The following is a 15391-nucleotide window of genomic DNA, read 5'->3' as shown; positions in this document are numbered from 1 at the left end:
TTTTTTACTGCTGATTGACATAAAAGCCTTTTTTTTGCGTGACAGTGACAATCCGCCACTGTAGCTTACAGAAGATCACCTTGCTTTAAGGGGCTAGTGGCGCAATGGATAACGCGTCTGACTTCGGATCAGAAGATTCTAGGTTCAACTCCTGGCTAGCTCAACTCTCTTTGTTTATGGTAAACCTGATCTAAAACTGCTATGTTACATCTGTTCACCTGATAATTCTTAGGAACGCAACCTCACGCAATATTGTCAAGTTGGACATGGTAACTTCCAATGTTTTCTCACCTCAAGTATCTGTTACTTCTAGTTTGCGCAGTATTTAGTTCCAGGTTTTTTTTGACTTTTCCACATGAAGTTCTTACTAAAACAGTAAAAGGTAGATGCAATCTCCAGACTGCGCTAAAAAAACTGCATTTCCACTGAATTGGTGTCCAACATTAATGAATTGTATCAGTTTCAAGGCGCACTGGAGGACACTTTTATTCCCAGGACATTAATTTGACATAGTATGATAGTAGTCCTGAATCAGCAGCCTGAACGATTCCTCGGGTCGATGGCAGCAAATATCAGAGATAGACAATTTTATCCACTAGATGGGCAAAGCCTTGTGGTCCCTGATTGTATAGTGGTTAGTGCTCGGCGTTGTGGTGGCAGCGACCCCGGTTCAAAATCCGGGTCACTGCAAACTTAGCACTCTGCTTATTTTTATTTTTTTTACTGCTGATTGACATAAAAGCCTTCCCTTTGCGTGACAGTGACAATCCGCCACTGTAGCTTACAGAAGATCACCTTTCTTTAAAGGGCTAGTGGCGCAATGGATAACGCGTCTGACTACGGATCAGAAGATTCTAGGTTCAACTCCTGGCTAGCTCAACTCTCTTTGTTTATGGTAAACCTGATCTAAAACTGCTATGTTACATCTGTTCACCTGATATTTCTTAGGAACGCAAACTCACGCAATATTGTCAAGTTGGACATGGTAGCTTCCAATGTTTTCTCACCTCAAGTATCTGTTACTTCTAGTTTGCACAGTATTTAGTTCCAGTTTTTTTTTTACTTTTCCACATAAGGTTCTTACTAAAACAGTAAAAGGTAGATGCAATCTCCAGGCTGCGCTAAAAAAAACTGCATTTCCACTGAATTGATGTCCAACATTAATGAATTGTATCAGTTTCAAGGCGCACTGGAGGACACTTTTATTCCCAGGACATTAATTTGACATAGTTTGATAGTAGTCCTGAATCAGCAGCCTGAACGTTTCCTCAGGTCGATGGCAGCAAATATCAGAGATAGACAATTGTATCCACTAGATGGGCAAAGCCTTGTGGGCCGTGATCGTATAGTGGTTAGTACTCTGCGTTGTGGTCGCAGCAACCCCGGTTCAAATCCGGGTCACGGCAAACTCAACACTCTGCTTACCTTTTCTTTTTTCTTTTTTACTGCTGATTGACATAAAAGCCTTCCCTTTGCGTGACAGTGACAATCCGCCACTGTAGCTTACAGAAGATCACCTTTCTTTAAAGGGCTAGTGGCGCAATGGATAACGCGTCTGACTACGGATTAGAAGATTCTAGGTTCAACTCCTGGCTAGCTCAACTTTCTTTGTTTATGGTAAACCTGATCTAAAACTGCTATGTTACATCTGTTCACCTGATATTTCTTAGGAACGCAAACTCACGCAATATTGTCAAGTTGGACATGGTAGCTTCCAATGTTTTCTCACCTCAAGTATCTGTTACTTCTAGTTTGCGCAGTATTTAGTTCCAGTTTGTTTTTTACTTTTCCACATGAAGTTCTTACTAAAACAGTAAAAGGTAGATGCAATCTCCAGGCTGCGCTAAAAAAAACTGCATTTCCACTGAATTGGTGTCCAACATTAATGATTTGTATCAGTTTCAAGGCGCACTGGAGGACACTTTTATTCCCAGGACATTCATTTGACATAGTTTGATAGTAGTCCTGAATCAGCAGCCTGAACGTTTCCTCAGGTCGATGGCAGCAAATATTAGAGGTAGACAATTGTATCCACTAGATGGGCAAAGCCTTGTGGGCCGTGATCGTATAGTGGTTAGTACTCTGCATTGTGGTCGCAGCAACCCCGGTTCAAATCCTGGTCACGGCAAACTCAACGCTCTGCTTACTTTTTCTTTTTTACTGCTGATTGACATAAAAGCCTTCCCTTTGCGTGACAGTGACAATCCGCCACTGTAGCTTACAGAAGATCACCTTTCTTTAAAGGGCTAGTGGCGCAATGGATAACGCGTCTGACTACGGATCAGAAGATTCCATGTTCAACTCCTGGCTAGCTCAACTCTCTTTGTTTATGGTAAACCTGATCTAAAACTGCTATGTTACATCTGTTCACCTGATATTTCTTAGGAACGCAAACTCACGCAATATTGTCAAGTTGGACATGGTAGCTTCCAATGTTTTCTCACCTCAAGTATCTGTTACTTCTAGTTTGCGCAGTATTTAGTTCCAGTTTTTTTTTTACTTTTCCACATGAAGTTCTTACTAAAACAGTAAAAGGTAGATGCAATCTCCAGGCTGCGCTAAAAAAAACTGCATTTCCACTGAATTGGTGTCCAACATTAATGAATTGTATCAGTTTCAAGGCGCACTGGAGGACACTTTTATTCCCAGGACATTAATTTGACATAGTTTGATAGTAGTCCTGAATCAGCAGCCTGAACGTTTCCTCAGGTCGATGGCAGCAAATATCAGAGATAGACAATTGTATCCACTAGATGGGCAAAGCCTTGTGGGCCGTGATCGTATAGTGGTTAGTACTCTGCGTTGTGGTTGCAGCAACCCCGGTTCAAATCCGGGTCACGGCAAACTCAACACTCTGCTTACCTTTTCCTTTTTCTTTTTTACTGCTGATTGACATAAAAGCCTTCCCTTTGCGTGACAGTGACAATCCGCCACTGTAGCTTACAGAAGATCACCTTGCTTTAAAGGGCTAGTGGCGCAATGGATAACGCGTCTGACTACGGATCAGAAGATTCTAGGTTCAACTCCTGGCTAGCTCAACTCTCTTTGTTTATGGTAAACCTGATCGAAAACTGCTATGTTACATCTGTTCACCTGATATTTCTTAGGAACGCAAACTCACGCAATATTGTTAAGTTGGACATGGTAGCTTCCAATGTTTTCTCACCTCAAGTATCTGTTACTTCTAGTTTGCGCAGTATTTAGTTCCAGTTTGTTTTTTACTTTTCCACATGAAGTTCTTACTAAAACAGTAAAAGGTAGATGCAATCTCCAGGCTGCGCTAAAAAAACTGCATTTCCACTGAATTGGTGTCCAACATTAATGAATTGTATCAGTTTCAAGGCGCACTGGAGGACACTTTTATTCCCAGGACATTAATTTGACATAGTTTGATAGTAGTCCTGAATCAGCAGCCTGAACGTTTCCTCAGGTCGATGGCAGCAAATATCAGAGATAGACAATTGTATCCACTAGATGGGCAAAGCCTTGTGGGCCGTGATCGTATAGTGGTTAGTACTCTGCGTTGTGGTTGCAGCAACCCCGGTTCAAATCCGGGTCACGGCAAACTCAACACTCTGCTTACCTTTTCCTTTTTCTTTTTTACTGCTGATTGACATAAAAGCCTTCCCTTTGCGTGACAGTGACAATCCGCCACTGTAGCTTACAGAAGATCATCTTGCTTTAAAGGGCTAGTGGCGCAATGGATAACGCGTCTGACTACGGATCAGAAGATTCTAGGTTCAACTCCTGGCTAGCTCAACTCTCTTTGTTTATGGTAAACCTGATCGAAAACTGCTATGTTACATCTGTTCACCTGATATTTCTTAGGAACGCAAACTCACGCAATATTGTTAAGTTGGACATGGTAGCTTCCAATGTTTTCTCACCTCAAGTATCTGTTACTTCTAGTTTGCGCAGTATTTAGTTCCAGTTTGTTTTTTACTTTTCCACATGAAGTTCTTACTAAAACAGTAAAAGGTAGATGCAATCTCCAGGCTGCGCTAAAAAAACTGCATTTTCACTGAATTGGTGTCCAACATTAATGATTTGTATCAGTTTCAAGGCGCACTGGAGGACACTTTTATTCCCAGGACATTCATTTGACATAGTTTGATAGTAGTCCTGAATCAGCAGCCTGAACGTTTCCAAGGGTCGATGGCAGCAAATATTAGAGGTAGACAATTGTATCCAATAGATGGGCAAAGCCTTGTGGGCCGTGATCGTATAGTGGTTAGTACTCTGCGTTGTGGTCGCAGCAACCCCGGTTCAAATCCGGGTCACGGCAAACTCAACACTGTGCTTATCTTTTCATTTTTCTTTTTTACCTGCTGATTGACATAAAAGCCTTCCCTTTGCGTGACAGTGACAATCCGCCACTGTAGCTTACAGAAGATCACCTTGCTTTAAAGGGCTAGTGGCGCAATGGATAACGCGTCTGACTACGGATCAGAAGATTCTAGGTTCAACTCCTGGCTAGCTCAACTCTCTTTGTTTATGGTAAACCTGATCGAAAACTGCTATGTTACATCTGTTCACCTGATATTTCTTAGGAACGCAAACTCACGCAATATTGTTAAGTTGGACATGGTAGCTTCCAATGTTTTCTCACCTCAAGTATCTGTTACTTCTAGTTTGCGCAGTATTTAGTTCCAGTTTGTTTTTTACTTTTCCACATGAAGTTCTTACTAAAACAGTAAAAGGTAGATGCAATCTCCAGGCTGCGCTAAAAAAACTGCATTTCCACTGAATTGGTGTCCAACATTAATGATTTGTATCAGTTTCAAGGCGCACTGGAGGACACTTTTATTCCCAGGACATTCATTTGACATAGTTTGATAGTAGTCCTGAATCAGCAGCCTGAACGTTTCCAAGGGTCGATGGCAGCAAATATTAGAGGTAGACAATTGTATCCAATAGATGGGCAAAGCCTTGTGGGCCGTGATCGTATAGTGGTTAGTACTCTGCGTTGTGGTCGCAGCAACCCCGGTTCAAATCCGGGTCACGGCAAACTCAACACTGTGCTTATCTTTTCATTTTTCTTTTTTACCTGCTGATTGACATAAAAGCCTTCCCTTTGCGTGACAGTGACAATCCGCCACTGTAGCTTACAGAAGATCACCTTGCTTTAAAGGGCTAGTGGCGCAATGGATAACGCGTCTGACTACGGATCAGAAGATTCTAGGTTCAACTCCTGGCTAGCTCAACTCTCTTTGTTTATGGTAAACCTGATCGAAAACTGCTATGTTACATCTGTTCACCTGATATTTCTTAGGAACGCAAACTCACGCAATATTGTTAAGTTGGACATGGTAGCTTCCAATGTTTTCTCACCTCAAGTATCTGTTACTTCTAGTTTGCGCAGTATTTAGTTCCAGTTTGTTTTTTACTTTTCCACATGAAGTTCTTACTAAAACAGTAAAAGGTAGATGCAATCTCCAGGCTGCGCTAAAAAAACTGCATTTCCACTGAATTGGTGTCCAACATTAATGATTTGTATCAGTTTCAAGGCGCACTGGAGGACACTTTTATTCCCAGGACATTCATTTGACATAGTTTGATAGTAGTCCTGAATCAGCAGCCTGAACGTTTCCAAGGGTCGATGGCAGCAAATATTAGAGGTAGACAATTGTATCCAATAGATGGGCAAAGCCGTGTGGGCCGTGATCGTATAGTGGTTAGTACTCTGCGTTGTGGTCGCAGCAACCCCGGTTCAAATCCGGGTCACGGCAAACTCAACACTGTGCTTATCTTTTCATTTTTCTTTTTTACCTGCTGATTGACATAAAAGCCTTCCCTTTGCGTGACAGTGACAATCCGCCACTGTAGCTTACAGAAGATCACCTTGCTTTAAAGGGCTAGTGGCGCAATGGATAACGCGTCTGACTACGGATCAGAAGATTTTAGGTTCAACTCCTGGCTAGCTCAACTCTCTTTGTTTATGGTAAACCTGATCTAAAACTGCTATGTTAAATCTGTTCACCTGATATTTCTTAGGAACGCAAACTCACGCAATATTGTCAAGTTGGACATGGTAGCTTCCAATGTTTTCTCACCTCAAGTATCTGTTACTTCTAGTTTGCGCAGTATTTAGTTCCAGTTTGTTTTTTACTTTTCCACATGAAGTTCTTACTAAAACAGTAAAAGGTAGATGCAATCTCCAGGCTGCGCTAAAAAAAACTGCATTTCCACTGAATTGGTGTCCAACATTAATGAATTGTATCAGTTTCAAGGCGCACTGGAGGACACTTTTATTCCCAGGACATTAATTTGACATAGTTTGATAGTAGTCCTGAATCAGCAGCCTGAACGTTTCCTCAGGTCGATGGCAGCAAATATCAGAGATAGACAATTGTATCCACTAGATGGGCAAAGCCTTGTGGGCCGTGATCGTATAGTGGTTAGTACTCTGCGTTGTGGTCGCAGCAACCCCGGTTCAAATCCGGGTCACGGCAAACTCAACACTCTGCTTACCTTTACTTTTTTCTTTTTTACTGCTGATTGACATAAAAGCCTTCCCTTTGCGTGACAGTGATAATCCGCCACTGTAGCTTACAGAAGATCACCTTTCTTTAAAGGGCTAGTGGCGCAATGGATAACGCGTCTGACTACGGATCAGAAGATTCTAGCTCAACTCTCTTTGTTTATGGTAAACCTGATCTAAAACTGCTATGTTACATCTGTTCACCTGATATTTCTTAGGAACGCAAACTCACGCAATATTGTCAAGTTGGACATGGTAGCTTCCAATGTTTTCTCACCTCAAGTATCTGTTACTTCTAGTTTGCGCAGTATTTAGTTCCAGTTTGTTTTTTACTTTTCCACATGAAGTTCTTACTAAAACAGTAAAAGGTAGATGCAATCTCCAGGCTGCGCTAAAAAAAACTACATTTCCACTGAATTGGTGTCCAACATTAATGAATTGTATCAGTTTCAAGGCGCACTGGAGGAAACTTTTATTCCCAGGACATTCATTTGACATAGTTTATAGTAGTCCTGAATCAGCAGCCTGAACGTTTCCTCGGGTCGATGGCAGCAAATATCAGAGATAGACAATTGTATCCACTAGATGGGCAAAGCCTTGTGGGCGGTGATCGTATAGTGGTTAGTACTCTGCGTTGTGGTCGAAGCAACCCCGGTTCAAATCCGGGTCACGGCAAACTCAACACTGTGCTTATCTTTTCATTTTTCTTTTTTACTGCTGATTGACATAAAAGCCTTCCCTTTGCGTGACAGTGACAATCCGCCACTGTAGCTTACAGAAGATCACCTTGCTTTAAAGGGCTAGTGGCGCAATGGATAACGCGTCTGACTACGGATCAGAAGATTCTAGGTTCAACTCCTGGCTAGCTCAACTCTCTTTGTTTATGGTAAACCTGATCTAAAACTGCTATGTTACATCTGTTCACCTGATATTTCTTAGGAACGCAAACTCACGCAATATTGTCAAGTTGGACATGGTAGCTTCCAATGTTTTCTCACCTCAAGTATCTGTTACTTCTAGTTTGCGCAGTATTTAGTTCCAGTTTTTTTTTTACTTTTCCACATGAAGTTCTTACTAAAACAGTAAAAGGTAGATGCAATCTCCAGGCTGCGCTAAAAAAAACTGCATTTCCACTGAATTGGTGTCCAACATTAATGATTTGTATCAGTTTCAAGGCGCACTGGAGGACGCTTTTATTCCCAGGACATTCATTTGACATAGTTTGATAGTAGTCCTGAATCAGCAGCCTGAACGTTTCCAAGGGTCGATGGCAGCAAATATTAGAGGTAGACAATTGTATCCACTAGATGGGCAAAGCCTTGTGGGCCGTGATCGTATAGTGGTTAGTACTCTGCGTTGTGGTCGCAGCAACCCCGGTTCAAATCCGGGTCACGGCAAACTCAACACTCTGCTTACCTTTTCTTTTTTACTGCTGATTGACATAAAAGCCTTTTTTTTTGCGTGACAGTGACAATCCGCCACTGTAGCTTACAGAAGATCACCTTGCTATAAGGGGCTAGTGGCGCAATGGATAACGCGTCTGACTACGGATCAGAAGATTCTAGGTTCAACTCCTGGCTAGCTCAACTCTCTTTGTTTATGGTAAACCTGATCTAAAACTGCTATGTTACATCTGTTCACCTGATGTTTCTTAGGAACGCAAACTCACGCAATATTGTCAAGTTGGACATGGTAGCTTCCAATGTTTTCTCACCTCAAGTATCTGTTACTTCTAGTTTGCGCAGTATTTAGTTCCAGTTTGTTTTTTACTTTTCCACATGAAGTTCTTACTAAAACAGTAAAAGGTAGATGCAATCTCCAGGCTGCGCTAAAAAAAACTGCATTTCCACTGAATTGGTGTCCAACATTAATGATTTGTATCAGTTTCAAGGCGCACTGGAGGACGCTTTTATTCCCAGGACATTCATTTGACATAGTTTGATAGTAGTCCTGAATCAGCAGCCTGAACGTTTCCAAGGGTCGATGGCAGCAAATATTAGAGGTAGACAATTGTATCCACTAGATGGGCAAAGCCTTGTGGGCCGTGATCGTATAGTGGTTAGTACTCTGCGTTGTGGTCGCAGCAACCCCGGTTCAAATCCGGGTCACGGCAAACTCAACACTCTGCTTACCTTTTCTTTTTTCTTTTTTACTGCTGATTGACATAAAAGCCTTTTTTTTTGCGTGACAGTGACAATCCGCCACTGTAGCTTACAGAAGATCACCTTGCTATAAGGGGCTAGTGGCGCAATGGATAACGCGTCTGACTACGGATCAGAAGATTCTAGGTTCAACTCCTGGCTAGCTCAACTCTCTTTGTTTATGGTAAACCTGATCTAAAACTGCTATGTTACATCTGTTCACCTGATGTTTCTTAGGAACGCAAACTCACGCAATATTGTCAAGTTGGACATGGTAGCTTCCAATGTTTTCTCACCTCAAGTATCTGTTACTTCTAGTTTGCGCAGTATTTAGTTCCAGTTTGTTTTTTACTTTTCCACATGAAGTTCTTACTAAAACAGTAAAAGGTAGATGCAATCTCCAGGCTGCGCTAAAAAAAACTGCATTTCCACTGAATTGGTGTCCAACATTAATGAATTGTATCAGTTTCAAGGCGCACTGGAGGACACTTTTATTCCCAGGACATTAATTTGACATAGTTTGATAGTAGTCCTGAATCAGCAGCCTGAACGTTTCCTCAGGTCGATGGCAGCAAATATCAGAGATAGACAATTGTATCCACTAGATGGGCAAAGCCTTGTGGGCCGTGATCGTATAGTGGTTAGTACTCTGCGTTGTGGTCGCAGCAACCCCGGTTCAAATCCGGGTCACGGCAAACTCAACACTCTGCTTACCTTTTCTTTTTTCTTTTTTACTGCTGATTGACATAAAAGCCTTCCCTTTGCGTGACAGTGACAATCCGCCACTGTAGCTTACAGATGATCACCTTTCTTTAAAGGGCTAGTGGCGCAATGGATAACGCGTCTGACTACGGATCAGAAGATTCTAGGTTCAACTCCTGGCTAGCTCAACTCTCTTTGTTTATGGTAAACCTGATCTAAAACTGCTATGTTACATCTGTTCACCTGATATTTCTTAGGAACGCAAACTCACGCAATATTGTCAAGTTGGACATGGTAGCTTCCAATGTTTTCTCACCTCAAGTATCTGTTACTTCTAGTTTGCGCAGTATTTAGTTCCAGTTTGTTTTTTACTTTTCCACATGAAGTTCTTACTAAAACAGTAAAAGGTAGATGCAATCTCCAGGCTGCGCTAAAAAAAACTACATTTCCACTGAATTGGTGTCCAACATTAATGAATTGTATCAGTTTCAAGGCGCACTGGAGGAAACTTTTATTCCCAGGACATTCATTTGACATAGTTTATAGTAGTCCTGAATCAGCAGCCTGAACGTTTCCTCGGGTCGATGGCAGCAAATATCAGAGATAGAAAATTGGATCCACTAGATGGGCAAAGCCTTGTGGGCCGTGATCGTATAGTGGTTAGTACTCTGCGTTGTGGTCGAAGCAACCCCGGTTCAAATCCGGGTCATGGCAAACTCAACACTGTGCTTATCTTTTCATTTTTCTTTTTTACTGCTGATTGACATAAAAGCCTTCCCTTTGCGTGACAGTGACAATCCGCCACTGTAGCTTACAGAAGATCACCTTGCTTTAAAGGGCTAGTGGCGCAATGGATAACGCGTCTGACTACGGATCAGAAGATTCTAGGTTCAACTCCTGGCTAGCTCAACTCTCTTTGTTTATGGTAAACCTGATCTAAAACTGCTGTTAAATCTGTTCACCTGATATTTCTTAGGAACGCAAACTCACGCAATATTGTCAAGTTGGACATGGTATCTTCCAATGTTTTCTCACCTCAAGTATCTGTTACTTCTAGTTTGCGCAGTATTTAGTTCCAGTTTTTTTTTTACTTTTCCACATGAAGTTCTTACTAAAACAGTAAAAGGTAGATGCAATCTCCAGGCTGCGCTAAAAAAAACTGCATTTCCACTGAATTGGTGTCCAACATTAATGAATTGTATCAGTTTCAAGGCGCACTGGAGGACACTTTTATTCCCAGGACATTAATTTGACATAGTTTGATAGTAGTCCTGAATCAGCAGCCTGAACGTTTCCTCAGGTCGATGGCAGCAAATATCAGAGATAGACAATTGTATCCACTAGATGGGCAAAGCCTCGTGGGCCGTGATCGTATAGTGGTTAGTACTCTGCGTTGTGGTCGCAGCAACCCGGGTTCAAATCCGGGTCACGGCAAACTCAACACTCTGCTTACCTTTTCTTTTTTCTTTTTTACTGCTGATTGACATAAAAGCCTTCCCTTTGCGTGACAGTGACAATCCGCCACTGTAGCTTACAGAAGATCATCTTTCTTTAAAGGGCTAGTGGCGCAATGGATAACGCGTCTGACTACGGATCAGAAGATTCTAGGTTCAACTCCTGGCTAGCTCAACTCTCTTTGTTTATGGTAAACCTGATCTAAAACTGCTATGTTACATCTGTTCACCTGATATTTCTTAGGAACGCAAACTCACGCAATATTGTCAAGTTGGACATGGTAGCTTCCAATGTTTTCTCACCTCAAGTATCTGTTACTTCTAGTTTGCGCAGTATTTAGTTCCAGTTTTTTTTTTACTTTTCCACATGAAGTTCTTACTAAAACAGTAAAAGGTAGATGCAATCTCCAGGCTGCGCTAAAAAAAACTGCATTTCCACTGAATTGGTGTCCAACATTAATGATTTGTATCAGTTTCAAGGCGCACTGGAGGACGCTTTTATTCCCAGGACATTCATTTGACATAGTTTGATAGTAGTCCTGAATCAGCAGCCTGAACGTTTCCAAGGGTCGATGGCAGCAAATATTAGAGGTAGACAATTGTATCCACTAGATGGGCAAAGCCTTGTGGGCCGTGATCGTATAGTGGTTAGTACTCTGCGTTGTGGTCGCAGCAACCCCGGTTCAAATCCGGGTCACGGCAAACTCAACACTCTGCTTACCTTTTCTTTTTTACTGCTGATTGACATAAAAGCCTTTTTTTTTGCGTGACAGTGACAATCCGCCACTGTAGCTTACAGAAGATCACCTTGCTATAAGGGGCTAGTGGCGCAATGGATAACGCGTCTGACTACGGATCAGAAGATTCTAGGTTCAACTCCTGGCTAGCTCAACTCTCTTTGTTTATGGTAAACCTGATCTAAAACTGCTATGTTACATCTGTTCACCTGATGTTTCTTAGGAACGCAAACTCACGCAATATTGTCAAGTTGGACATGGTAGCTTCCAATGTTTTCTCACCTCAAGTATCTGTTACTTCTAGTTTGCGCAGTATTTAGTTCCAGTTTGTTTTTTACTTTTCCACATGAAGTTCTTACTAAAACAGTAAAAGGTAGATGCAATCTCCAGGCTGCGCTAAAAAAAACTGCATTTCCACTGAATTGGTGTCCAACATTAATGATTTGTATCAGTTTCAAGGCGCACTGGAGGACGCTTTTATTCCCAGGACATTCATTTGACATAGTTTGATAGTAGTCCTGAATCAGCAGCCTGAACGTTTCCAAGGGTCGATGGCAGCAAATATTAGAGGTAGACAATTGTATCCACTAGATGGGCAAAGCCTTGTGGGCCGTGATCGTATAGTGGTTAGTACTCTGCGTTGTGGTCGCAGCAACCCCGGTTCAAATCCGGGTCACGGCAAACTCAACACTCTGCTTACCTTTTCTTTTTTCTTTTTTACTGCTGATTGACATAAAAGCCTTTTTTTTTGCGTGACAGTGACAATCCGCCACTGTAGCTTACAGAAGATCACCTTGCTATAAGGGGCTAGTGGCGCAATGGATAACGCGTCTGACTACGGATCAGAAGATTCTAGGTTCAACTCCTGGCTAGCTCAACTCTCTTTGTTTATGGTAAACCTGATCTAAAACTGCTATGTTACATCTGTTCACCTGATGTTTCTTAGGAACGCAAACTCACGCAATATTGTCAAGTTGGACATGGTAGCTTCCAATGTTTTCTCACCTCAAGTATCTGTTACTTCTAGTTTGCGCAGTATTTAGTTCCAGTTTGTTTTTTACTTTTCCACATGAAGTTCTTACTAAAACAGTAAAAGGTAGATGCAATCTCCAGGCTGCGCTAAAAAAAACTGCATTTCCACTGAATTGGTGTCCAACATTAATGAATTGTATCAGTTTCAAGGCGCACTGGAGGACACTTTTATTCCCAGGACATTAATTTGACATAGTTTGATAGTAGTCCTGAATCAGCAGCCTGAACGTTTCCTCAGGTCGATGGCAGCAAATATCAGAGATAGACAATTGTATCCACTAGATGGGCAAAGCCTTGTGGGCCGTGATCGTATAGTGGTTAGTACTCTGCGTTGTGGTCGCAGCAACCCCGGTTCAAATCCGGGTCACGGCAAACTCAACACTCTGCTTACCTTTTCTTTTTTCTTTTTTACTGCTGATTGACATAAAAGCCTTCCCTTTGCGTGACAGTGACAATCCGCCACTGTAGCTTACAGATGATCACCTTTCTTTAAAGGGCTAGTGGCGCAATGGATAACGCGTCTGACTACGGATCAGAAGATTCTAGGTTCAACTCCTGGCTAGCTCAACTCTCTTTGTTTATGGTAAACCTGATCTAAAACTGCTATGTTACATCTGTTCACCTGATATTTCTTAGGAACGCAAACTCACGCAATATTGTCAAGTTGGACATGGTAGCTTCCAATGTTTTCTCACCTCAAGTATCTGTTACTTCTAGTTTGCGCAGTATTTAGTTCCAGTTTGTTTTTTACTTTTCCACATGAAGTTCTTACTAAAACAGTAAAAGGTAGATGCAATCTCCAGGCTGCGCTAAAAAAAACTACATTTCCACTGAATTGGTGTCCAACATTAATGAATTGTATCAGTTTCAAGGCGCACTGGAGGAAACTTTTATTCCCAGGACATTCATTTGACATAGTTTATAGTAGTCCTGAATCAGCAGCCTGAACGTTTCCTCGGGTCGATGGCAGCAAATATCAGAGATAGAAAATTGTATCCACTAGATGGGCAAAGCCTTGTGGGCCGTGATCGTATAGTGGTTAGTACTCTGCGTTGTGGTCGAAGCAACCCCGGTTCAAATCCGGGTCATGGCAAACTCAACACTGTGCTTATCTTTTCATTTTTCTTTTTTACTGCTGATTGACATAAAAGCCTTCCCTTTGCGTGACAGTGACAATCCGCCACTGTAGCTTACAGAAGATCACCTTGCTTTAAAGGGCTAGTGGCGCAATGGATAACGCGTCTGACTACGGATCAGAAGATTCTAGGTTCAACTCCTGGCTAGCTCAACTCTCTTTGTTTATGGTAAACCTGATCTAAAACTGCTGTTAAATCTGTTCACCTGATATTTCTTAGGAACGCAAACTCACGCAATATTGTCAAGTTGGACATGGTATCTTCCAATGTTTTCTCACCTCAAGTATCTGTTACTTCTAGTTTGCGCAGTATTTAGTTCCAGTTTTTTTTTTACTTTTCCACATGAAGTTCTTACTAAAACAGTAAAAGGTAGATGCAATCTCCAGGCTGCGCTAAAAAAAACTGCATTTCCACTGAATTGGTGTCCAACATTAATGAATTGTATCAGTTTCAAGGCGCACTGGAGGACACTTTTATTCCCAGGACATTAATTTGACATAGTTTGATAGTAGTCCTGAATCAGCAGCCTGAACGTTTCCTCAGGTCGATGGCAGCAAATATCAGAGATAGACAATTGTATCCACTAGATGGGCAAAGCCTCGTGGGCCGTGATCGTATAGTGGTTAGTACTCTGCGTTGTGGTCGCGGCAACCCGGGTTCAAATCCGGGTCACGGCAAACTCAACACTCTGCTTACCTTTTCTTTTTTCTTTTTTACTGCTGATTGACATAAAAGCCTTCCCTTTGCGTGACAGTGACAATCCGCCACTGTAGCTTACAGAAGATCATCTTTCTTTAAAGGGCTAGTGGCGCAATGGATAACGCGTCTGACTACGGATCAGAAGATTCTAGGTTCAACTCCTGGCTAGCTCAACTCTCTTTGTTTATGGTAAACCTGATCTAAAACTGCTATGTTACATCTGTTCACCTGATATTTCTTAGGAACGCAAACTCACGCAATATTGTCAAGTTGGACATGGTAGCTTCCAATGTTTTCTCACCTCAAGTATCTGTTACTTCTAGTTTGCGCAGTATTTAGTTCCAGTTTGTTTTTTACTTTTCCACATGAAGTTCTTACTAAAACAGTAAAAGGTAGATGCAATCTCCAGGCTGCGCTAAAAAAAACTGCATTTCCACTGAATTGGTGTCCAACATTAATGAATTGTATCAGTTTCAAGGCGCACTGGAGGACACTTTTATTCCCAGGACATTAATTTGACATAGTTTGATAGTAGTCCTGAATCAGCAGCCTGAACGTTTCCTCAGGTCGATGGCAGCAAATATCAGAGATAGACAATTGTATCCACTAGATGGGCAAAGCCTTGTGGGCCGTGATCGTATAGTGGTTAGTACTCTGCGTTGTGGTCCCAGCAAACCCGGTTCAAATCCGGGTCACGGCAAACTCAACACTCTGCTTACCTTTTCTTTTTTATTGCTGATTGACATAAAAGCCTTTTTTTTTGCGTGACAGTGACAATCCGCCACTGTAGCTTACAGAAGATCACCTTGCTATAAGGGGCTAGTGGCGCAATGGATAACGCGTCTGACTACGGATCAGAAGATTCTAGGTTCAACTCCTGGCTAGCTCAACTCTCTTTGTTTATGGTAAACCTGATCTAAAACTGCTATGTTACATCTGTTCACCTGATGTTTCTTAGGAACGCAAACTCACGCAATATTGTCAAGTTGGACATGGTAGCTTCCAATGT

General features: G+C 41.9%; 1 protein-coding gene and 32 non-coding genes across 33 annotated transcripts in view; all 33 read left to right on the top strand.

Moving 5' to 3' along the window:
- Positions 1–15391, top strand: part of nop9 (NOP9 nucleolar protein) — a 112671-nt gene that overhangs the window by 37124 nt on the left and 60156 nt on the right. The gene's annotated exons all lie outside the window — the stretch shown is intronic.
- Positions 91–163, top strand: trnar-ucg (transfer RNA arginine (anticodon UCG)). The gene has a single exon. It is a non-coding gene; the product is annotated as a tRNA-Arg (tRNA).
- Positions 807–879, top strand: trnar-acg (transfer RNA arginine (anticodon ACG)). Its single transcript has one exon. It is a non-coding gene; the product is annotated as a tRNA-Arg (tRNA).
- trnah-gug (transfer RNA histidin (anticodon GUG)) lies at positions 1335–1406 on the top strand. Its single transcript has one exon. It is a non-coding gene; the product is annotated as a tRNA-His (tRNA).
- Positions 1529–1601, top strand: trnar-acg (transfer RNA arginine (anticodon ACG)). The gene has a single exon. It is a non-coding gene; the product is annotated as a tRNA-Arg (tRNA).
- Positions 2244–2316, top strand: trnar-acg (transfer RNA arginine (anticodon ACG)). Its single transcript has one exon. It is a non-coding gene; the product is annotated as a tRNA-Arg (tRNA).
- On the top strand, positions 2966–3038 carry trnar-acg (transfer RNA arginine (anticodon ACG)). The gene has a single exon. It is a non-coding gene; the product is annotated as a tRNA-Arg (tRNA).
- trnar-acg (transfer RNA arginine (anticodon ACG)) lies at positions 3687–3759 on the top strand. Its single transcript has one exon. It is a non-coding gene; the product is annotated as a tRNA-Arg (tRNA).
- trnah-gug (transfer RNA histidin (anticodon GUG)) lies at positions 4214–4285 on the top strand. The gene has a single exon. It is a non-coding gene; the product is annotated as a tRNA-His (tRNA).
- On the top strand, positions 4409–4481 carry trnar-acg (transfer RNA arginine (anticodon ACG)). The gene has a single exon. It is a non-coding gene; the product is annotated as a tRNA-Arg (tRNA).
- trnah-gug (transfer RNA histidin (anticodon GUG)) lies at positions 4936–5007 on the top strand. Its single transcript has one exon. It is a non-coding gene; the product is annotated as a tRNA-His (tRNA).
- Positions 5131–5203, top strand: trnar-acg (transfer RNA arginine (anticodon ACG)). Its single transcript has one exon. It is a non-coding gene; the product is annotated as a tRNA-Arg (tRNA).
- Positions 5658–5729, top strand: trnah-gug (transfer RNA histidin (anticodon GUG)). Its single transcript has one exon. It is a non-coding gene; the product is annotated as a tRNA-His (tRNA).
- On the top strand, positions 5853–5925 carry trnar-acg (transfer RNA arginine (anticodon ACG)). Its single transcript has one exon. It is a non-coding gene; the product is annotated as a tRNA-Arg (tRNA).
- trnah-gug (transfer RNA histidin (anticodon GUG)) lies at positions 6381–6452 on the top strand. Its single transcript has one exon. It is a non-coding gene; the product is annotated as a tRNA-His (tRNA).
- Positions 7279–7351, top strand: trnar-acg (transfer RNA arginine (anticodon ACG)). The gene has a single exon. It is a non-coding gene; the product is annotated as a tRNA-Arg (tRNA).
- trnah-gug (transfer RNA histidin (anticodon GUG)) lies at positions 7807–7878 on the top strand. The gene has a single exon. It is a non-coding gene; the product is annotated as a tRNA-His (tRNA).
- Positions 7995–8067, top strand: trnar-acg (transfer RNA arginine (anticodon ACG)). Its single transcript has one exon. It is a non-coding gene; the product is annotated as a tRNA-Arg (tRNA).
- trnah-gug (transfer RNA histidin (anticodon GUG)) lies at positions 8523–8594 on the top strand. The gene has a single exon. It is a non-coding gene; the product is annotated as a tRNA-His (tRNA).
- On the top strand, positions 8718–8790 carry trnar-acg (transfer RNA arginine (anticodon ACG)). The gene has a single exon. It is a non-coding gene; the product is annotated as a tRNA-Arg (tRNA).
- Positions 9246–9317, top strand: trnah-gug (transfer RNA histidin (anticodon GUG)). Its single transcript has one exon. It is a non-coding gene; the product is annotated as a tRNA-His (tRNA).
- On the top strand, positions 9440–9512 carry trnar-acg (transfer RNA arginine (anticodon ACG)). Its single transcript has one exon. It is a non-coding gene; the product is annotated as a tRNA-Arg (tRNA).
- Positions 10161–10233, top strand: trnar-acg (transfer RNA arginine (anticodon ACG)). Its single transcript has one exon. It is a non-coding gene; the product is annotated as a tRNA-Arg (tRNA).
- Positions 10881–10953, top strand: trnar-acg (transfer RNA arginine (anticodon ACG)). Its single transcript has one exon. It is a non-coding gene; the product is annotated as a tRNA-Arg (tRNA).
- trnah-gug (transfer RNA histidin (anticodon GUG)) lies at positions 11409–11480 on the top strand. The gene has a single exon. It is a non-coding gene; the product is annotated as a tRNA-His (tRNA).
- Positions 11597–11669, top strand: trnar-acg (transfer RNA arginine (anticodon ACG)). The gene has a single exon. It is a non-coding gene; the product is annotated as a tRNA-Arg (tRNA).
- Positions 12125–12196, top strand: trnah-gug (transfer RNA histidin (anticodon GUG)). Its single transcript has one exon. It is a non-coding gene; the product is annotated as a tRNA-His (tRNA).
- trnar-acg (transfer RNA arginine (anticodon ACG)) lies at positions 12320–12392 on the top strand. Its single transcript has one exon. It is a non-coding gene; the product is annotated as a tRNA-Arg (tRNA).
- On the top strand, positions 12848–12919 carry trnah-gug (transfer RNA histidin (anticodon GUG)). The gene has a single exon. It is a non-coding gene; the product is annotated as a tRNA-His (tRNA).
- trnar-acg (transfer RNA arginine (anticodon ACG)) lies at positions 13042–13114 on the top strand. Its single transcript has one exon. It is a non-coding gene; the product is annotated as a tRNA-Arg (tRNA).
- Positions 13763–13835, top strand: trnar-acg (transfer RNA arginine (anticodon ACG)). The gene has a single exon. It is a non-coding gene; the product is annotated as a tRNA-Arg (tRNA).
- trnar-acg (transfer RNA arginine (anticodon ACG)) lies at positions 14483–14555 on the top strand. Its single transcript has one exon. It is a non-coding gene; the product is annotated as a tRNA-Arg (tRNA).
- trnar-acg (transfer RNA arginine (anticodon ACG)) lies at positions 15199–15271 on the top strand. The gene has a single exon. It is a non-coding gene; the product is annotated as a tRNA-Arg (tRNA).

Source organism: Leptonotus elevatus, chromosome 1 (assembly GCF_054856555.1).
Source record: "Leptonotus elevatus isolate MCC_2025b chromosome 1, RoL_Lele_1.0, whole genome shotgun sequence".
NCBI lineage: Eukaryota > Metazoa > Chordata > Actinopteri > Syngnathiformes > Syngnathidae > Leptonotus > Leptonotus elevatus.
Note: the sequence above shows the minus strand (reverse complement) of the source record. Positions and strands in the feature narration are given on the sequence as shown.